A 23,617-nucleotide genomic window follows, 5' to 3' on the forward strand; every position below is an offset into this window, starting at 1 on the left:
GAGATTTAACCTCCTGGAACTTTGTTGGGCTGTGTAAGAGGCTTCTTGTGATATATATGTCTCATCAATTTACAGAGTAGCTTCAAAGTAATTTTTGATTAATTCAAAAAAGCCATATTAATTCTGGTAAAATTCTAAGCAACTTTTGTTCTCTTCATTTTTTTTGCCTAATTTTAACCCAATTTGAGAAAAAACGCATTTGAAATTTCCAAATTTCAAATGCGTTGAAATTTCCAAATGTTTTGTCCGGTTAATTTATATCAGCACTGTATTCTTTATTCATTCTCAGTGCATATTCTTCAAGGAAAGACAAAGAATATGCACTGAGAAGCATCTTCAACGATTAAGGTTCAGAGAATAAATCTGGCTGACTGACACTTGCTGTGCGACATACATGGATTAAGAAGGTTCATTATTTTCAAATCATTATTGAACTGAATAAAAACCAAGACTAGTTCACTCTGTCAGCTTTGCTCGAAAAACGTGGTATGTTACGATCGAAAAATTGTTAACAGAACTTTATAAGAACTTTAACTGAAAAACGTGTTTTCTCGATTTTTTTGGTAAATTAGAGTGTGAAAAATCATATATGTCCACAGCATAGCTTAAAACAAGACAAGGTTCCTCGGGCATTTTTTTCACTTTTCCGGCTGCTTTTTAGGTCTGTAAAAAGGAGTGGATCCAAAAAGAGTATTAGAAACCAATGATTTTTTTTTGAGGTTTTTCTGCAGACCATCGCTCCAAACGCTCTGTAAACTACAAGGTGGTTTGTTTTGCGATTAGCAAAGAAATAAATATACTATGAGTTAATTATAGTTGGAGGATTGCCACGATTCAATTGGGTTAATTTCTAAGCTTGACTAAATCTCCACTTTAGCGTGAAAAGAAAGAAATAGATTGCGCTGTAGCTTACAAACAAGGATCAAAGCAAAAATATAGCTAAATTTGCTCTCCACGCTTTTGGATGCTATAAAAAAACCTTCAGAAAATGCTTGATAAACAGACGAGCTTCGTGTTGAAAAAATTGCCAAAGCACGAATATTTTGTAATTTTGTTTGAAAGCCGGGACGAGTATCAAAAAGCATCTATACCAACACTTCAGCATATTTCAAAGTCATAAAATCCAGCACATACGCTGCATCGTCTTTCAGACGAAAACTTAATAAAAAAAAACAATCTATTTTGTCTGCGGTCACTATTTTGTTCATTATGTTTGTTGAACAAAGGACAATTCTCAGCCTACCGGCTTGTTAAAACATTTATTACGTGGGGCTGTTTTTCGGACTGTTTTGTATTGGACTGTTTTTTGGTACTGTTATGTACAGACACGGATAATTTTTATGCTCAATATACCAACTTATTGCAAGAGAGCTGCCAAAAGTATTCTTTTATCAAATAACAATTGATTCAAATTTTAACCAGGATTTTTTCATCCCGTCCAAGGAACGGAAATCATTGGGAGGAATGTTTTGCGTTATCCAATTTTAGTCCACGCTTATAGGAAATGGAGCAATAAGAAAGTCATTTTGCAACTTCAAAAAATTCATTGTGTTACTTGCCGTTTTCAAATGACCACATGCTTAGCCTATAAAATAATCAACGAAAATGTTTTTTAAAAACTTTTTGACTTCTTGGTTTTGTTGGAAGGATACCTGCCACGCGTCTAGGCCTGTTTTCAGACTGCCTTGGACTTCCTGCTCTTCATCCTAGCCTTCCTGATGGCCCTTTGCCAGGAAATGTAGGATTTTAATGGAATTAAACTCCTGGCAAGAAATTCAAGGTTTCCCCTGGCTATGTAACTCAGGTTTTTGAAATCCTTTTTGCTTTTCAGGCCAAAATCAAAGATGCCCGGAAAATGAGTGTAAAACATGAAACTAAAAACCTGGAAATGTTTTTATACCACTAATGTTTTATAGTTAATTTTTTTGAAAATTGAAAAAAAAATTTGTGCAGTTACAGTTTTTAGCTGAATCTTATAATTAAAAAATTAAAACGGCAGTTTTGTAAATGAGTTTCTTCTTCATGAGACATTTTTGAAGTTTTGATGTTTTTTTTGTGATTTTTGACAACTTCACAGGGACTTTCTTTTTAAAGATTGCTAAGGCTGCAGCCAATCACCAATCTGTAATCCATAAAGTCCGATAAGTATTTCGACAATTCGGTCGCTTTTCATTTTGATAAAAACTAGGGATGAAAATCACATCCTCACCCCAATATGGTTAATAACTTCTGAAAAAAAATCGGTTCTTTTTCTCTGTCAACCAGAATCAAACCTTTTATTTACAGAGATTAGCAGTTTGACAAATGATAGTACTATGGCATTACATGACGCAAAAACAGCTAAAATTGTCGTAATAAAAACCTCGCAAACCCTTTTATGTCCTACTAGTCGATTCTTTCGGCATTATAGCGGAAAAAAATTATGGTAAATTTCAAATGATCATCTATCTCAATCAAATTCTGATAAATTTTTCAAATCTGTTCAGTGTTCTGCACCAGGGCCCCAAAAACATCGTCTCAAAATTTCTTCCAGTATATCAAATCCGGGAGTTTAGATCTCAACAGTTAAAATTTTTTTCTTCTATAAAGCCCACAGCCAAGTCAGATTATAAACGGTTTTTGGATCAGCCCTGTTCCATGTGTTTGTAGATTCAATCGATTATAGTATCGCTAGGTGTTGCACTCAAGACAAATTTTCAGTGCTTCAATAATACTAGAAGTTGGGGGTTCTTTCTTCTCGCGAAATCTCAAAGCTGCTCGAATAGCAGCAACTCTTTTCTGGTGGTTGATTGAAGGAAACATCATCACATTGTCAAATGATACCAGTTTTGCTCCTATTTTGGAAAAGAATTTGGGACAATGTTTTAAAACCTTGGTGAGGAAAATTAAAGATATTGGACAAACTCGTCAAAAAATCAATTAAAATAGATGACTATTATTCCGACTTTTGATACGAAAGTAACGAAAAATTTGTGCTCGGGGTGGGTTTTTTTTCTTCAGACAAATTACGACTTTTTAACTAGCCATTTTTGACGAAATTTTTTTATATCATTCAAAAGGTATTGTTGTCCTGAGCTTAAATTTCAAAAAAGATTTAACCTATGACTATTTTTCGTAAAGTTATGGGAGTTTAAAGATTGCCATTTTGACCAATTTGGGACAATTAACGCGCGATATCTTTCGCGCTATTAACGCGCAAGTGGAGAGTTAATCCGTCTTAAAATTGTTCCAAATTGGTTGAAAGAAGCTTAATTGCCATAACTGATTTGTTACAAGGAGCGAAATCTATCCTTTCGTACTTTATATGGCGTGTGGGGTGACGATTTTCATAAAAAATTTCAATTTTTAGAAAAAAAAGTTTCATTTTATTTTATTTCATTTTATTTTATAATGTTATTACTGCTCCATAAAACTTTAAAAGTCAGTCGGAACATTCAGGGCTTCGCCCTGATACGAGCAGTCTTGTTATAAAGGAACAAAAAAATTAATATTGTTGAGGGGATGTTCACGAAAACGAAAACAGTGGTAAGTCAACTGACAGCTGCATATAACTAAACTCCTGGTATTGCCATGAAAGATCACAGATTTTAGGAATTTTAATGGGTGTTGCTCTCAGAATATAAGAAATTTCTAGATACGATGAAAAGTTGCTTCAAAAGCAGATGATTACAAAAGATTTTTAGCTGCGTAGTTACATGAAGAAATTAATTTTGAGAAGACTTTTGGACGAATTTGAACCGTTAGCGGGGAAAAGTAAGCTTGAAATCTTATGATATAGGTTATGGTGGCAAGATACAACCCTAGAAGATCGGATCTTAGAATCAAGAATTGGAAAGAAGTTACTGCATTTTCTAATCCCTACAAAACTAGAACATCAGCTTCTCAATCAGATGAGAGTGAAATAATAAAAAAAGTAACAAAAATTGACTCTTCCATTTGTCCTAACAAAAAATTTAATTTTTTTTTGTATATTCACCCGAAAAAAATGAGATCTTTGGAACTAAAATGACTTGTTTAACTGAATGGGCAAAAAAGTTGGCTAGAAATAAGCAAAGTACAAACATTGGTGTTGGTTGTACAAACAAAGATCAAAGCCAGACTTGGTAACTACACGAGCCACTTCAGATTTAAAAAAACAACTTTTGGAGTAATAGAGTTTTTTATGAATTCTATAATATGGCAAAAAAATTGAGCTTTAAGATGATGATTGATGTGCATATTCTTTATGTTCGTATTCTTTATGTGCATATTCTTTATGTGCATATCCTTTATGTATACAGTGCTGATTTAAAATATCCGGACAAACGAACAAAACTTGAATTTTCAAACGCATTTTTCTCATTTTGAGTTAAGATGAGACAAAAGTAAAAAAAAACTTAGACTAAAAAAAAGTTGCTTAGAATTTCATCAGAATGATTGTGGTGGAATTTTTTCTTCAAAAATTTCAATCAAAATTTTACCCCAAAAATGGGTCATTTAGCTTTTTTCTATAAATCAAGACCTACGCTGAAACTGGTTTGTTAATTGATGAGATATCACAAGAGGCCTCTTTCACAGCCCAACAAAAATCTAGAAGGGTTAAATCTCCAAAAATTTGAGTTAGTTGTTTGAAGTTTGTGCAGAAGTTTGGATTTTATATAGTATAAATCACATTTCTTGACTATCAAGCAAAAATACTTTTTCTTGAACAGTTTTTGGAGATTCAACCCTCCTGGAACTTTGTTGGGCTGTGTAAGAGGCTTTTTGTGATGTATATGTCTCATCAATTAACAAAGAAGTTTCAGCGTAATTTTTGAATAATTGAAAAAAGCCATATTAGTTCTGATAAAAATCTAAGCAACTTTTGTTCTGTTCATTTTTTTGCCTAATTTTAACCCAATTTGAAAAAAACGCATTTGAAATTTCAAAAAATGTTTGTTTTGTCGGTTAATTTAAATCAGCACTGTATTCTTTATTCTTTCTCAGTGCATATTCCTTATGGAAAGACAAAGAATATGCACTGAGAAGGATCTTCAACGATTAAGGTTCAGAGAATAAATCTGGCTGATTGACACTTGCTGTACAACATACATGGATTAAGAAGATTCATTACTTTCAAATCACTATTGAACTGAATAAAAACCTAGACTAGTTCACCCTCTCAGCTTTGCTCGAAAAACGTTATATGTTACGATTGAAAAATTGTTAACAGAACTTTATAAGAACTTTAACAGAAAAAGCAATGTTTTCTTGATTTTTTTTTGTAAATTAGAGTGAAAATTCATATTTGTCTTAGCTTAAAATAAGACAAGGTTGCTCGGGTAGTTTTATCACTCTTCCGGCTGCTTTTTTAGGTCTGTAAATATGTGTCGATCCGAAAAAAGTATTAGTGAATTTTTTTTCCAGGTGTTTCTGCAGACCATCGCTCCAAACGCTCTGTAAAGTACAAGGTGGTTTGTTTTGCGATTAGCAAAAATATAAATATACTATGCGTTTTTTATAGTTGGAGGATTGGCACAATTCAATTGAGTCAATTTCTAAGATTGATTAAATCTTCACTTTAGCGTGAAAAGAAAGAAATAGATTGCGCGGTAACTTACAAACAATGATCGCAGCTAAAATATACCTAAGTTTGCTCTCCACGCTTTTGGATGGTATAGAGAAAACCTTCAGAAAAAGCTTGATAAAAAGACGAGCTTCGTGTTGAAAAAATTGCCAAAGCACGAATAACTTGTCATTTTGTTCGAAAGCCGGAACGAGTATCAAAAAGCATCTATACCACCACATCAGCATATATCAAAGTCATAAAATCCAGCACATATGCTGCATCGTTTTTCAGACAAAAACTTAATAAGAAACAATTTGCTTCAACCCTGCCGACGATAATTTGGTGCACATACAAAACAGTCCCATACAAAACAGTCCAATACAGAATAGTCCAAAAAATCATGTAAGGGAAGATAAAAACAGTCCAATACAAAACAGTCCGGTTTAAGGTCGCCGGTGGGCGCGCTGCGAGCGCGTCGCCGCTTTGAGGCGATAACCGGCTCTAAATTTCGTATTAAGCCCTGCCCTCTGTTCGCAAGCTCGCAACACGTTGGCGCGACTGCGGCGGTCACTATTTAGTTCATTATGTTTGTTGAACAAAGGACAATTCTCGGCCTACCGGCTTGTTGAAGAATTTATTACTTGGGGCTGTTTTTCGGACTGTTTTGTATTGGACAGTTTTTTTTATTCATTTTTATACTTTTCCGGACTGTTTTGTATTGGACTGCTTTTTGGGACTGTTTTGTACAGACACGGATAATTTTTATGCTCAATATACTAACTTATTATTGTTCCGACTTTCGATACGAAAGTAACGGAATATTTGTGCTCGGGTGGGTTTTTTTTTTCTTCAGACAAATATCGACTTTATAACTAGCCATTTTTGACGAAATATTTTTATATCATTCGAAAGCTATTGTTGTCTTGAGCTCAAATTTGAAAAGATATTTTACCTGAGATCATTTTCTGTAAAGTTATGAGGGTTTAAAGATTGTCATTTTGGCCATTTTGACCAAATTGGGACAATTAACGCGCGATATAATTCGCGCTATTAACGCTTAAGTGGAGATTTAATCCGTCTTAAAAATTGTTCCAAATGGGTTGAAAGAAGCTTATTTGCCATAATTGATTTGTTACAAGGAGCGAAATCTATTGTTTTCTACTTTATATGGCGTGTGGTGGGATGATTTTCATCGAAAAAATTTCAAATTTTAGAAAAAAGTTTTTCATTTATTTTATTTCATTTATTATTTTTATGTTGTTTATGTTTTTACTGCTCCATAAACGTTAAAAGGCAGTCGGAACTTTCAAGGCTTTGCCCTGAAACGAGCAGTCTTGTTTTTTTTTGAAAACACAATACAAGAAATCAGTAAGAAAAATTGCCAAACTGGTAGAATGAAAGCGGTTTGTTATCTTAAAAATATTTGCTCGAACGTTTAATCGGACTTTATATTTGGCAGTGTCTTTTTGTTTTTTTTTAATGCTGGTTGTAGTTTTTTCTATTCAGTCAATTATCGGCGATCTAAATAATTGCTCTTAATAAAAAGTTGCTATGGCCCATTGAAGATATCGACTCCCTAAAATTAAATCTGGAAAAAAATATATTTTACCACCGATCATTTTCTGCGATGTTTGGGGAGTTTGAAAAGTGCCAACGTGGCCATGCGCTGGGCTATTTTATGCGCTCTTTGAAAATTTTATCTATACTCCTTAAAACGTAAACCGAATTATTTATGCGTGGCAAATTATCCTGAACAACAAAATTGTGCCAAATTGAACTGAGGCTTGCTTATCAGTCGTATTAATTTTGTACAATTCAAATTTCCATTCATGGTTTTTGATATTCAACCAAATGTATAGTTTTTCAATAACTTCTGCCCAAAAATGGTTCGATATAGATTAAGGGGCAGTAAGAACATTCAGGTTTTTGCCCTGATGTATAGGCAGGCAGTCTTGTTTTATACTCGGCTGGTTTTCTTGTTGGGGGATTGTATATACATTGAGTGGTTTTTCCATATCAATTCGACTTTTCATTCAATTTAGAACGTAGCCGAATAATTTATATCATGTTAAAGGTATAAACGCTTCAAGCCCAAATATTCTGAAAATATATGTAATCATATATTTCGTAGACAAAGTTGTGTTCCGAATTTCAAATGCTTGGGGTATTTTTTTTATTCAGTCAATTTTCGCGATCAAAATAATAGCTTTTAACAAAAATTTTTTTTGCCCTTTGAACATATTAACTCCTTGAAATCAAATTTTGAAAGATATTTTACTTCTAATCTTTTTCTGCAAAATTTTGGGAGGTTAAAATTTGGGAGGTCAATTTGGCCATGCTCTGGACTAATTTAAGCGCGCTTCGAAGATTTTATGCATAATCCTGAAAGTGTAACGCGAAATATTTATGCGTGCGATTTATCCCGCTCAATAAAGTCGTTCGGGATTAAATTGAGGCTAGCTTGTCGGTCGTTTTAATTTCGTACGACTCAAAACTCAAAACTTTACACTTGATCTTTGTTATTGTCCAAAATGTATAGTTTTCAATATTTTTTCACGAAAAATTTACTCGATATGGGTTACGGGGCAGCTGGAAAAATCAGGGCTACGCCCTGATATACAATCAGTCTTTTTGTGATTTGACAAATGTTAATTTCGTTCAGCTAAACGCATAGACGTCCTTTTGATCCATGTCGAAAACTATTTCTTAAGATAATTGAGGTGATTTGGTTCATTTGGTTTGCAAAAACGCGTTGCACGACACATTGCCGCCTTGCATTTTCATAGCGTGTATGGGATTATTGAAGAGAATCAGAATAATTTTTTCTGATTGTTTTTGAAAGTTTTAGCAATATGAATTAAATAAGCAAGAGTTTTCACCGTCAAAAGGTAAACGTTACATTCAGGGTTTCGATCTAAAACGAGCAGGCCTAAAATCATTTAGATTAGTATTCATAGAACTTTATGCGCTGATAAGATGAGTATTTTTGTTTTTGGCTCGTTGGATCTTTGGCTTGTACGCGAAGCAGCAGTTTTCATTCCTTTTTTCTTGTTAAATGATGAGGGCAGAAAAGAAGCCAAAAATTAAAATTTTGAAACTACAGCTGCTTATTTTTGCGATGATTTTTGTAAGCGGTGTTTTTCTATTATTGGAAAGCTTTGTAAAATAGAATATAAAACTTTTGTAAAATAGGATATAATTTTGTAAAATAGGATATAAAAAACCAATTAGATTACTTTACATACCTGTAGGGTTGATTGAGTCTGCTACGTATATTACTATGCTTGATGGTTGAAAAGTAATCTCGAAAAAGTTTTTTGGTGGTGATGATTTAAGCGCGGATGTCCAACTGAAGACTCCCCGGGTATAAAAATTGACGACCAGAATTGTTAACGTAAGCAAGAGCTATAACAACATGTAACTCTTCAAGTAGCAATTTGGACAGCTCTCACGATGGTATAATTATTTTGTGATAAGTTCTTAGATGTCCATAAACACCGCCAGACAAAAAGTTATACACTAATTGTTTTAATACTACAGCTGTGCATTGAGAGCTTTTAACAAGCACACCATAATTTGATGAAATTAAAAAACGAACTAATAAATTACTAACTGATCAAACGTTGATGAAACATATGTAAGCTGTCATTGGGCACTGCATTTGTAAATAACAATTGTAAAAAAAATCAAAGGATCTTAAAAGTCGTATCAATAAAACAGACAATCATGATTCTTATTAACTACCTTATATACCTTCGTGAAAGCAAAAAAGAAAAGAAGTTCTCATTTGAAAACTTGCTTTTTTCAATTCTGTATACTTTTTTGATTTTCTTTTACTCATGTACAAAATACCGCCAAAAGTTTCCCTGTAAGCTTGAAATAAAGTTATGCACAACGAGAGGTTATAGGTGGGTGGTAGGGGAGGTTCGAGCATATATTTTTAGACAGTCAGCACTCGAACTTTTCTGCAAGCTCGTCAAACAAACATTATTTCGTCAAAATCTTCCATATAATTCCCCAACATGGTAATTTTGGCCTGTGTTCTTGCAGATCCGCCGTTTGAAATGTTTTTAAAGCAAGAAAAAAAATTGCTCGTATATCAGGGCAAAGCCCTGAAAGTTCCGACTGTCCCTTAATTCATATCGAATAGGTTTTGGGAAAAGAAAATGTTGAAAACCTATAAATTTGGAGGACCAAGTTAACATTCTTCCCCCCCCCCCCACAATTAAAAAAAAGAAACAAAAGAAACTTCGCACCAAGCTGACAAACCATTTGGTTAATAAACTAATCTTTTTCAGAAAAAATTTTCACTACCCCAAAATACTTTCTTTTCTAAGTTTAAACAAAGCATGGGAAAAATTTTAACATATATTGAAACAAGACTGCTCGTATCAGGGCGAAGCCATGAATGTTCCGACTGCCTTTTAAGGTTTATGGAGCAGCAGTAATAGCATAAAAAAATTAAATTAAATAAAATGAAATGAATTTTTTTTTCTTCTAAAATTAGAAATTTTTTATGAAAATCATCCCCCCACACGCCATATAAAGTACAAAAAGAGATATTTCGTTCCTTGTAACAAATTAATTATGGCGAATAAGCTTTGTTCAACCAATTTGGAACGATTTATAGGACGGATTAAATCCCCGTTTACGCGTTAATAGAGCGAATTATATCGCGCGTTAATTGTCCCAATTTAGCCAAAATGGCTATCTTTAAACCCCCACAACATTACGAAAAATGATCACAGGTAAAATATCTTTTCAAATTTAGGCTCAAGACAGCAATACCTTTTGAATGATATAAAAAAATTCCATCAAAAATGGCTAGTTAAAAAGTCGAAATTTGTCTGAAGAAAAAAAAAACCCACCCCGAGCACGAATATTCCGTTACTTTCGTATCGAAAGTCGGAACAACAAGACTGCTCGTATCAGGGCGAAGCCCTGAATGTTCCGACCGCCTTTTATTGTTTATGGAGCAGAAATAACATTTAAGAAATTAAATGAAATAAAACAAAATGAAAAAAAAAATTTTTCTAAAATTTGAAATTTTTTATAAAAATCATCCCCCACACGCCATATAAAGTTCAAAAGGATAAATTCGCTCCTTGTAACAAACCATTTATGGCAAATAAGCTTCTTTTAATCAATTTGGAACGATTTCTAAGACGGATTAACTCTCCGCTTACGCGTTAATAGCGCGAAATATATCGCGCGTTAATTGTCCCAAATTGGCCAAAATGCCTATCTTTAAACCCCCATAACATTACGAAAAATGATCACAGGTAAAGTATCTTTTCAAATTTAAGCTCAGGACAACAATACTTTTCCAATGATATTAAAAAAATTTCGTCAAAAATGGCTAGTTAAAAAGTCGAAATTTGTCTGAAGAAAAAAAAAAACCCACCCCGAGCACAAATATTCCGTTACTTTCGTATCGAAAGTCGGAACAAAAAACCACACCGAGCATAAACATTCCGTTTTATTCGAATGTCGGAACAAATATGGTATCGTATATAGAAGTATTGCCCTTTTGATACCTACTTTTGTTATATTGTTATAGTATATGCGACAGTTGAATATAGTAAGTGTAATACTTAAAGGTCCAAGGCCCAGCTATCTTTACTACTTTTGTCAAAACTTGAAAAATTTTTCGACGAGAAATCTTTAGAAGCTGAAGAAGGTTGTGTCAAGAATCTTGAAGACCGGCAAAGATCGTTGAACTATTTCAAAAATCTTGAATACAAAAAACAAATTTTGCAAAAAAAAACATTTTACACATAGTAAGGTTTTTAAAAAAAACTGAGAGTTTGAGCGCTTAACAACAAGATGCAAAATACGATGTAGCAACATATGAGCTACAGAATGAAGCCTTCGATTGAATTTCAAAAAACCGACCAATCGTTCTAGCATTAAAACTGTGCTGCGATTGCTAAACTGTTTCAGAAACTGGCAGAAAGTTTTATAAAACTGTTCTCCAATCGTACCTGCCGCCGAGTGATTGTGTGCTATAACTATTATGACTTACGATAGGAAACTATAATCAGATACAGGGGCGGATTTTCTCGAGGTGGGGGGTGGATTTAAAAAAAATGAAAATTTTGACGACCTTTTTTTTAGGACGATCAAGTTGATTTCCGAGATCTAAAGCAGTAAAAAGATGCTGTTTTGGCCAAAATTTAAGCGCCGCAGGCAAGTTTTTGAAAAAACAGGTCAAAAAGCCGTTTTTGGGCTTTTTTTGATAAATTTTGACAAAAAAAATTGTTTTTTTTTGGCGCGCGGTCCCCCTCAAAATTAGTATATATTGGCGCCAAAGGCGCCTTTAGAAAAATTTAAAGGTCGGTCGACCAAAAATGGATTTCCTAAAAAGTACCTAAGGGGGACCCTTTGGGTCGGCAGGGAGTCGAATCCATGAGGGAAGGGGGCTTCCGCTCCATGAGGGAAGGGGGCATTAAATTGAACCAGAAAATTGGATTTCTGAAATAGATTATATAAAGCATTGGTTCGATAAAAGAAAACTTAAATAGTATTTGTGACTTAATTTCATTAATTTCTTTTTTTTTTAAACAAAACAGAAACATTAGAAATTGCATTCGTTTAGAGCCCACGATCAGTGAAATCAACTGTTTCTTAGGACAGATGAAAACTGCACATGGAATTAGCAATTGTTAGAGATATCAATATTGACATATGAAAGAAACTTTGCAGAGAAAAGATAAACGAATTCATGGAGTTAGAGTTCCCATAAAAACAACTGCGCTATAAAAGCCCCCACCCTGCAATCTAAAAAAGAGACCGAACAATCAGAAATAGACTTTTCACAAAGCAAAATGAAATGGTTTAAAAAAAGAATTATATAACTGGATCGACTCTAAACAGACTCCATCATCAGTCACAAAATGGGATTGTGAAAGTTCCTCGAACAATTATTTCGAACAGAAGCAATCTATATGCTGCTCTAAGAGATTCGACACAGCTATGCAAATTTTGGAACAACCAAAAATTGTTGGGCTTAAACATCATGAGGCTAAATGTAGTCGGTGAAGATTTACAAAAAGAGCTGATTAGAGTGACACTTGATCAATCGGAAGCGCTAGTTTACCATAAATCAGGAAAATAGAAACTAATTAACGAAAAATGCAAAAGGAGGTATTTCGGATAGAGGCATCACAGCAAAAGGGGAAACTGGATTGAGCAAAAGTCGAATAAGAAACTGGAGCGCAACAAACAAGTCGGAATGACATTTCATGCATCTGGGGTTGAATGTGAGAAAAAATAGAACTCGCTAAGAAATATGGAGATCTATTTAAACGCCAAGATTTAGCGAACAAGTTAATAAAAAAATTTAAACTCGACATTAAAATAACGTTTTTACACCAAAAAAAATCAGCTCATATCTACTGAAAAAATATATCATATAAATTTAGATACAAATATGAAACAATAGCCTAGTATAGAAAAAAGGCCATCTGAAAAAGTCCAGCTCAACCATTCGCATCAACTGAGATATCCCTAGAACTACCGAACTAAACTAAGTTCAGAATTCTATAGCAACAGTAAATTGGACTCAATGGATATCAAATTGGTTACAAATTGGTTTCTATAAAAATAAATATCAAGCGTAACCTTACAACGGTTGAAGCAAAACAAGGGAGTGTCAAACTTATTCGTGAAACATTCACTTGGATTGGCAGATGTCAATTAGCAGTAGTAACTTAGACTTTACTACGGATGCTACGCCGTATATATGACACTCCCCCATTCAATTTTTTTTTATCGAGAAAATTTTTCAATAAACAAAAACAAGTTTTAATCAAAATTTTACTTATCTCTTTTTCACTTGTTTTGGCTTAACTATCTCCCTTTGAGGTCATTTCTCCCTTTCTTTCAGCAAATTCGGTCTCGAACAATTCCCCATGGTGACACTGGAATAAGGCTACCCCTCAGCCCCGGTGAATTGTCTTCTGGTTGAGCCAGATCTGACGGCAGCACTGGTACTGTGTCCATGTCTACCAATTTGACTGCATGGCGTTGTGGTCTACCAAAAAATCTCGTTTGTCTCTTATTCCGACTGGACGCTCTTGTAGGCGTTTGTGCGTGCGGTTCTTCAATCGTAATGTCAGCTCTATCTTCCTCCTGATTTTGGGTTACCACCACTTGATTGTTTTCTTTTGGCTGATTTTGTTCTTTGGTTTCTGGCGTAACCAGACCTTCTGCTGCTAATGTCGTCTGCTTGAGCTGAGGCTCTGTTAAATCTGGATTCCATTTAGATTGGGGCTCTGTTGGGACCAGTTTTGGTTTGGGTTGACTTTCCTGTGCATCCCCTTCTGGCCTCATCTGGACATCTTCTGAAGCCACTGTCTCTTTTATCTTCTGAGTCATCGGTGAGCTGTCCAGACCTCGTTTCTTCCTTGGTAATTCTTCGATTCGTCCCTCTGATGGACTCTAAGAGGAAAGTGTGAGAGCTAATATCGAGTTTATTCTGATCTAGTGTCCCTTCTAGCAATCAGCCGACTCCTCTCGAGTTTTTTCTTCAACGCACTTGCTTTCGTCCAGCATGTTTACGCCTGAATCTTTGGGTTTTTTTGTTGCTGGTCCTACCTCTACATCTTCCGACGACATTGAAACCGATGATAAGTCATCTCTGGGCAATATGTAGGTATTCTACTTAGAATTCCCATGCGCTGGACAGGAAGAAGTTACATTTGGCTGACTTGCTGCTGGGGTTAATGAGCTTCCTTTATTGATATGATCTAAATCACACATGTTATATCTAACCTTGTTCGGTTTTATTGCGATATGAGTTTTTCTTATCACTTTACCACTTTGACCTTATCAGTGATCTAAGTGTGGTTGAATAATGGTTTCCCCGATTTACCATCTAATACTTTACGGAGTACATTCACTCTTTACGGATTACGTAGTCTAGATTAAATTCTGGACTATTTAGAATCTTAAGACTCTTGTCTTTTTCTGTCCTAAATCTGAGAATTCCCTGATATAAATAATTTCTCAGGCTGGCTGCAAGAAGTGGTACGCGCTCAGTTAACCTCCTCAAAGTCTCTGAACCTTCGGCGTGCGATAGATTCCGTTTCAAATTTCTCCAGGCACTGGCCGCTTTGGTCAGGCTTTCGAGAACTACTATCTTCTTATCTTCTGGTTGTTTCTTTCCAATCTCCAGTGGTGCCTCTGTTTCCCTTTTGGTATCACCTTGAGTCTGTTTCTGAAATCCGATTGCTCTCATTTCCTCCGGAGTTAGCATATTTAATTTATCCCTGACTAAAGAAACCTAAGGTTTATGGTTCCATCCATAGTGGAGGCCGAAGAAAATTTTATAATAAAAGCATGTTTTGTACTTTTAATATCTTCAAAATTTGAATTTCTTAGAGGTTTGGGTACGATTGCATAATAACTAGTTTCCTTTTGATCGTTTCATTACTACGTTCAACTAGCCCTCCTACTGTGCAGAAGATATGACGTAGAATATTCACAGAAATTCATAAAATTGTTATTTTTAAAACCGGAAAACCTCTCGGTCCTGATGGATTTCGGAGTACTATGAGTTTGTATAAAGTCAGTTCGAAGTTTTTTGATTTTGTCTGCTCCTGTCGACCTATTTATTAGTGCTGAAGTATATTTGGAGTAGCATACACTGCCACTAAATTGTAGAGTTTCTTTCCTTCTTTATTCAACATTGGTCCAGCAAAATCTAGTTGTAATTCTTCGTTCGAATCCATAAGACCAGGTAACTATTGGATGAAGTAAAAAACTTAGCAGAGTTAAGATTCTTACCACACAACGAACATCATCGGCAGTTCTGGCACTGGTCGTGTATCTCACGAGGCAACCTTGGCCACCACAAATAAGCTGCCGCGTCTATCATGGATTCCTGTCCTGGATGAATTCGATGTAGTCTGTTCATGAACACCTTCCTATATCACATCGCAACGGCCACTCGGTCAATAATGACACGATCATTAATGACTGTCGCATTGTCCCAGAATCCAGATAAAGAATTTACCAAGCGAAGAAACCCCTCTCTGTTTTTGGTTAGGATGTACTTCCTAAGTGGTGCTATTTGACTGTTATCTGATGTTAATAACCCCAACAGATCTGCATCTAGAAGATCTGTCAATCCTGTTGTGAGTGATTTCCGGCGCTTGGAAATCGTTGGTAGGATCCCTGTTGTAATCTTATTAATTCTAGTGATAATCGAGTTAAGTTTGGCCGCCTTCTGCAATCTGCAATGAGTTTCAAGAGAGTTTTGGCGTAGTTGTTTTCAGCTTAAACTTCCTTTTTGGGGATTCTTTTACTGGTCTCTTCCTGTTCCTAGCAATTGTGATTCTGACAGTCTTTTCGCCGCTCTGCACCTGACATTTGATGTAATTGCCGAACCGATAACCCTTTCCGATTAAATGTCTTAGCTGACATTGTCTGAACTTGAGTTCGTTGTTGGAATTGATTTGCGAATTTCGATATATTGAACTTGGAAATAATTGATGAAATTGGATTGAAACTTGATGGAATTGAAGTTTAATTGTCACAAAAAACTGATATTATGAAAAAAATGATGATTTTGTGAACATGAATTTGACTGTAAGTTCGGAGGCAAAGATTTTCCAAATTTTTGGGACTATATAGCCATACTGCTTTTTCATTGGCTGTAGTTTGTGCATAAATTTGCATGATTTAGCGTTCTCTTCCCTGGTTGATCAGAACTTTCGAACTCATGAGTGCCGCCTCATGCGGAACTTCGCAAAATTGGCGGAACGTTTTCTATTGGTTGAAAATATTATCTCCTAATCCGACGCTCTCTTCCGGTTTAAGAGCATTATATTGATCTGATTAGATAGCTTTGACGTTTTCGATTTCTGAACCCTCAAACAAATTCTTAACTTTATCCACCTGGATATTTCTACAAGCTATGTCAATGTTTTTAACAGATTTAATTGCAATTTGTTCATCGAATTGGGATATTGATGGTGCCGGTAATTTTTGGTCACGAGATAGATAATCTGCCATACCAAACTCCTCCTCCGCGATACAAGATATGGTCTAGTCAAATGGTAGCATCCCGTCTGCCCACCTTGTTAGTCTCGATTGGTGTGTTCGATTCCCCCGGTTTTCTGTTAATCCAGAATTTATTGCTTTATGGTCTGTCAGTATATGAAACAAGTTTCTCAAAGTAATTACGGAAAAAATCACACGATCATAGGGCTGCTAGTAGTTCGGGCACGTTTGTTCTGTATTTTTGTTCTGCGATATAGAGGAACCTGGAAGTAAATGCGATTGGTGCTCAAATTCAAGGTTCAACTTCCTGTTCTAAGGCGGCACCTAGGCCGCTGTGACCAGCGTCGTATTTTATTCGCGAATATTTTGAATGACTGTAATAATATATTTCGGTTATGTCTGCTATCATCTGCAATAATCACTTGAATATTAAAATCTGGTGGTTCCCCCACAAAAATTTGATGTTGTTGCTTAAATTCAGTGATGGTCAAAAAGCTTCTGTGGCCATCTGGAGATTTGGGATGAATCTAGATACGTGGTTCAATACCCCCATAAAATATTTTCAATGGCTTTAGTGTTTTCGGAGGTGATAGGTTCAGGACTACTTCTAGTTTCGAATGCATCGGTCTGATGCCTATTGAGTATATCGAGTCTTAACCATGTTAGAGATTCTTTGCGGAACTTGCACTTACTGTTTTAACGCCAAACTTTCTGCATCTGTCCTTCTTATGACTTCCTCGAAAATTTTGTTATGATCTAGTATGTTTCCTTTCGAAACGATTAAAATATCATCTAAAAAGCAGAATACTCCAGGAGTGCCGCCGAACTATCCATCGCCTTTTAAAACGTTTAAGACATGTCCGTCAATCTGTAGAAACCTGTTTTGAATCTATGTGCCCGTGTGTTCTCTACAAACAGTTTTAAAGTTACAGTGTATACTGATCGATTCATCTAGGTTCAATTGACTGAATGCATACGTTAGATCTAGACTTAAATTTGATGTTATGATTTGGGCTGCTAAGTCTAAAAGCTCTAGTGAATTTGGCATTTGGAGTATCTTTTTGAAAATTTGATCATTCGTCGGCTCGGCGTCCATCGCCAGTTTTACTGCACCGTCCTTCTTCGCCGTTATTACCACCGGGGCTACGACATGGTCACTCGTATTTTTCTCTTATTTGATAATGTAACCCTCCTTAATTAGTTTCCGATTTCATTGCCGACATCTTTTGTATGAAAATCTGGACTCGTCTACTTTTTTCTTATAAGATAATAACTTGAAAAGTGTAGATATTTTATGGTTTTTTGACCTGCCCAATCTGCTGAAGACGTCTTCATATCTTTTGACGATATGTTCTTTCCTCTTTTCTGATATTGTCGACTCGGTTTTTTTCTCTGATAATGCAATCGCGGTTACTTTATTTGGTAGTTTCAGTTGTCTCGTCACAATAGCAGGTCAGGTTGTTAGTCTAAACATAGTAAGCAACGTGTTCTAATTTCTGATATTATATTTTTTGCGTTTTTGCGTTCTTCTTCACTCAACCGTTTGAGTTGATATCTATTAATAGTTTTCCAAAAAGGAAAAGAGATCTGTGATTGTAATGGACATATGACGTGGTGATTGGTCTTTCTTGAATTGTTAATATCTTTGCTCTTGGGTTCTTGGATAATAACATATCGGCTGTCTTTTTGTTGACAAAAGATGCCGGACTTCCCTTATCAATAGTCGCGCTGAATAATGCTCCTTTCGCTCTAATTGTGGCTCTCCAACATTTTATTTTCCCAGTTCTAGCATTGATATTCTCTAAGGTTTTGAACGAGATTCCGATGTTGTCTACCTCCTTGACGCTTACAACTGAATTTTCGTGTTTGCTGTCGGGGTCAATAAAATTTGTCGTTTCTTCGTGTTCTTCATCTGATATGTTGTTGTCTACCTGTGGAGTTGTAGAATTTTGCGAAACTATCTCTTTCCCACATAGATTAAAATTGACATTCAAGCTGCACAGTTGTCTTTCTGTTCGAGTGTAAAGTTGTTGCCGCAAAAATAACTAGGTTTAAAGGAGCTCTGCTTTCCCGACTTTTGACTTTGACTTGAATTAAAATTCATACGGTTCTGGTTTAAAATGTTGCCCTGTGCTCAGTTCATCTTGCTTTGGACGTTGTTCTTCGATCGGATTGGCATTATGGTTCCTGTTTAACCTTAAAATGATTAAAGTTCTAGTACCGCCTCCGAATGCGTTTTGCTGTTGTAAAACCTTAGCCGTCGCATAACCGTTTTCATGTAAAAGGGATGCTTTTAACGTGTCGTCTATGGTGTTACCCGACAAAGCTCTCTTTGGATGTCGGAGAACTTCATTTTGGCCATGAAAATATCACGTATTACTTCCTTTTCAGTGACTTGTGTCAAACCGCTTTTCGCTGCTTGTCTTGACAACCGAAGAGAAAAAACTTCGAGGCCTTCTGTGTCAACCTGGTTCGCGTTGTATAATTGCATTCTTTCTATGATATAGTTTTTCTCTCTCCTGAAGAGTGATTTGCACAAGCTATGAAAATTTTTGAAACTTATTGTATTTAAGTTTGTGCGTAGATTTTGTCGGAGAAATCTATTCTTCCCTTCATTTCCGTGGGCAAAGAAAAGTCCGGATTTAACCCGGTTATCCGCTTTGTGGTGATACGTGTTTTGGCCGGTTTGAGGTCCTTTTCTTCTCCTTTCCGAATTGCTTTCCGTCACTTTTCGGATAGCTGCAGCGTCTCGTGCTGTTCTATTTTTCATTTCATCCGGTGTTTCTGAGGTTGGTATTGCTTTTGGTTTTCGTGGTGGAACGTCGAATACAGCATCTGGATCTGATAGTAGTGTAATAGGTCACAGCCTTCTTTGAGAGATATTGCCAGAAAGAATTATCTTTTCTTTACGGGGTACGGGGGCATCTGCAGATACTTTTCCCCAGAATACTGGTTTTCCTTACAGATCCGTTCTGTCATCCGATTGTACGAATGCTGGCTGCGCCATGAGATATCCCTAGAACTACTGAACTAAACTAAGTTAAGAATTCTATAACAATACAATGGATATCGAATTGTTTACAAATTGGTTTCTGAAAAAATATAAATAGCAACAGAGAGAGAGAGAGAGAGAGAGAGAGAGAGAGGGCGTCAAACTAATCCGTGAAACATTACTTTAATTGGCAGGTGTCAATTAGCAGTAGTAACTTAGACTGCAAGAATGTTTAGCACCATGACTTTTACTACGGATACTACCCCGTATGTATGACATCAACTATTTTTATGATGGAAAAGACCACTAAAGCAGCTTGAAATTGAAAAAAAAAACTAAAATTTGCTTTATACAAAAGCATGTAGCCTTTGCCCAGAAAATAAGGCCTATACGACAACGTGGTTAATTAAATAGCGGAGGAGAACCAGAGTTGGAACAGGGCCCGGACCGGGCTCGGGCCTCATTTTTCGGGTATGCAACAGGGCCGGGCCCGGTCCTGGCTTTAAAAGAGTTCACACCTTTCACCGTTCAAACTACAAACGCCCAGAGGGAGCGGTACTTCAGGGGGCTGGGCAAACCTGGACAGCCAATCGTGTCTCCCTTTCTGCGGCAAAAATCTGCCAAATCCAATTGCTAGCATCGGCTGCGGCCAATGGAATTATTCAACTTTGACTTTTTAAATTTCACATTTAGTTTGAAGTTACTTTTTGCTAAAAAAAATTGATGCAAATTCAGGCCTGGTTTCGACTCTGAGGAGAACCCAAAGTATATTGCGTGGCTCTCCAATTTTTTCAATTTACATTTTAATTTTATTTTGAGGGCAGAAAAGGAAACTGAAACATATCATTTCAAGACATGTGGACTAGCATAAGTGGTTAGTACAAATCAATTCGAAAGTTTTTGCTGAACACAGGAAAGCAAACCTGGATAAATGCGTTTTTTTGGAAAATCGTGAGCAACTGGCTTGTGCTGCTGCTCATCGAGCCTTGCAAAATAATTCTGGAGCATGTAGGCCCGATACGACGTCACAGCGACACAAACATAACATAAACCAAAAGGAGACCCACCGGAAACCATAAGGATATCAAGCAAATGAAAGGGTCAAAGCAGATGAACTTGCCGATTGTAGATGGAAAGAAGCCAACCTATTCACAAAAACCTAGGAGTTCCGACAGCACCTTAGCTGGCCTGTGGTCTTAGTTCAATAAAATTAAAAGGATTTACAGTTTTTTGGCTGTCAATTTGAAATACAAATGTCTGAATTGTATTTAATTGACCTGTTAGTTTGCATCAACTGAATTTTAAACGAAATGAGCGCGGAATAGTTTGACTTTTCAATTTGCGCGTTGAATTTCTGAACCACTAATCAGCACTTCCAACCGCATTTATGCTAGTGTCAAGCATGCTCGCTTGGAACTCCAAACATTTTTGTATCGATACCCACACGCAGTCTGTTTTTGTAAAACAGTTCCAAACAAAAAAAAACCAAACCAAGCATACAAATTCCTCATTTTCTTCGATATCAGAAATCAAAGTTTTTTCAATTTACTTAAAGTTAACAACATTTTCCACTATTCATCAATCAATAGTTCTTGTAAATGCATATTTCAGTTGGAGAAATAATGGTTGTCAAGGTGCGTGTGGGCAATTTTATTTATTGTCATAATCTCAGTCAGAGCAAAATTTGTTTTTATCGCATCAAAACGAGCTTACCAATCTCTGTCATCACAGTTATTTGTAGATTTCCGTTTGAAACCGAAAAGAATAAAATAAGCACCTCCAACAGAATAAAATGAGCATCTTTTGCAATGATAAATACCTATTTGGGGGAAAATTTTGCAAATAGTAGAATGCAAATAGTATTTTTTTTAATTTTAGAATTTGTCTAGACTTGAATTGCAGAAAATAATGAATTCTTTTCAAGGAAAAAAATATAAATTGATTAAGCCAATTTTACCTTTTAATCGATGAAAGCCCAAGGCAAAAAAAACCGCAAAGTTTTTTCTCCTTACTAAGTTGGACTTGAAATTGACAAAAGTAGGAAGAGAAGAATATGAAAGCTGTATACTAATTGTATATATTAGAAGTTTTAAATGCTGCCCAAAATGAGTTTTATTCCTATCAAAATATCAATTTTGCCAAAATACTACACAAATTTCCTAATTATGCAAAAACAAAAAACTTTTGTTATTTGACTGTTTTTACAGATTATTTATATTGCTTCCTAAATAGAATTTTTCGGCCAAAATCTTCTGAGTAATAAAATTTTTGAAGTATATTAGGCTATTCAAATTAGGCTAATGTCTTTGTGAAAGTTAAGAGACTCGTATCATTAGAGTTTGTACTTCAGAAAGGAAATTCAAAAGAAGAAATTTTTACCATTTTCACTATAGCAATGTGCAGCAGTGTGATCTCAACATTTATCCACTACGGTGCCAAATTATGCCACGTAACCGAATTGATTTTTGCCTCATTATATTAAGCTTTGAAGCTTTTTAGCAAATTTATGAGAAAAAATATTCCAAAAAAAATGGCAAAAATTTGACAAAAGTTGCTTGATTATTCAATTTTTTTCTTAGAATATTTTTTCTGACAAAAACCTTATTGGTATCTGTTTTTTGAAAACGAAGCTGTTAGTTGGTTGGCATATGCAATATGAATTATAAATGAAAGCAACTAAGTTGGTTTTTATACGGCTTATGATGAATTTTTCTTGTATTGAATTATCTGAACAACAGTTTTGACAAGCAATTTAAATTTTTTAGGATATCAGCAAAAAATCCTGACAAACATCAAATTGAATATAACTAATATTGAATTAATTTGATGCCAAAATTAAGCTCTTTTTTATTTGTGCCAGCGTAGTATTTACAGTCCGAAAAAAACAGAATACAAAAATACTGCCTGAATTTTATACAAACTTTTACCGCTTTTCATAAATAAGCAACAACTTGCAACTATTCTTATCTGCCGATTGTTCTGACCATTGAAAAAAGAGAAAGATGTTTGTAAGCAGGTGTTTCAATTTCCTTGTTGTTTTTTATTTTTCCACCCAAAAACAACAACCAGAAAAAAGTGTCATCTAATTGTGTCGAGTGATATATTAAATTAAATATCTTTCAGTCATTGTTCGAACTAAATTTGACTAGGAAATCCAGAAAAAATTTCCGTTGTTGAGAAAAATCGAATTGAATTTGTGGAACAAAAATTTTTTTTTTTAATTTGAAAACTTTCTCCACAAAAAATTTAAGAGAAGGTTTTAAAAGTTTTTAGAGTTTGATGTTTTTCATTTTTGTTTAAAAATCAAATATTGTCTGTTTGGCATAATTCGTTTATTTTTCACGACTAATTCACTAGCTTTCTTTATCGCTTAACATTTTTTTTGTAGTTTTTTTAATGCACTTGGAGGGAACATTCTGGACTACTTGCAGAGCAACCGGTTATCCACATAAAGTTATCTTCTTTGTTAATCTTGAAAGAATCGTATCATTGATCTTTGTAATAAAGAAAAGAAATTCGAATGAAAATTTTCTACCATTGCTACAGAAGCAATCTGCGGCAGGGTGTACCCAATGTCTAGTCAAAACAATACAGTACAGTGCCACTACATTCCAGATAACCAAATTTAATTTGGTTGGTTTGATTGCTCCATAAAATTCTTTTTGGAATTTTAACGCCATTTTTGGAATAAAACAACTCGAAAATTCTCTAAAAAAGAATTTGACAATTTCCTTGATTTTTTAATGTTTTTTTTTTTGTGTTTTTCTCTAGTCAGTTTTTGACAAAAACTCATAACCATTTTACCTATTTCATTGAAATTGTCAAATATTCTAATTTTTAGTCTTTTACACAGAATTTTTATCACACCACACACAAAAACGACAGTGATTTAAAACAAAAAAAAATTGCACATTTTTCAAGAGTATGCGCAGCAACGGGCAATCTATATATTGTTTTTCTATGCCTTTTTTTTGTACACTTTAAAAAGTTATAATAAAAGTGATGCAGTTAATTTGTACTTTCTTTTTTCCCACGTGATTTTTCAAGAAATTTTTCTAGGACAACAAAAATATAAACTTCGGAAAAAAATT

The 23,617-nt window shown here is 35.1% G+C and overlaps 1 protein-coding gene across 2 annotated transcripts in view; it reads right to left on the reverse strand.

Annotated features, from left to right (window-relative positions):
- The window catches only part of LOC134841976 (delta-type opioid receptor-like), a 126,783-nt gene that overhangs the window by 82,337 nt on the left and 20,829 nt on the right, over positions 1–23,617 (reverse strand). The window contains exon 1 of one of the 2 annotated variants that reach the window (XM_063858099.1): positions 8,773–8,969. The exons of the other annotated variant lie outside the window; for it this stretch is intronic. The gene's annotated coding sequence lies outside the window, so the exon portion shown is untranslated. Of the gene's footprint in view, positions 1–8,772; positions 8,970–23,617 lie in introns of those variants that run through there. 2 annotated transcript variants of the gene reach the window in all.

Source organism: Symsagittifera roscoffensis, chromosome 3, assembly GCF_963678635.1.
Source record: "Symsagittifera roscoffensis chromosome 3, txSymRosc1.1, whole genome shotgun sequence".
Taxonomy (NCBI): domain Eukaryota; kingdom Metazoa; phylum Xenacoelomorpha; order Acoela; family Convolutidae; genus Symsagittifera; species Symsagittifera roscoffensis.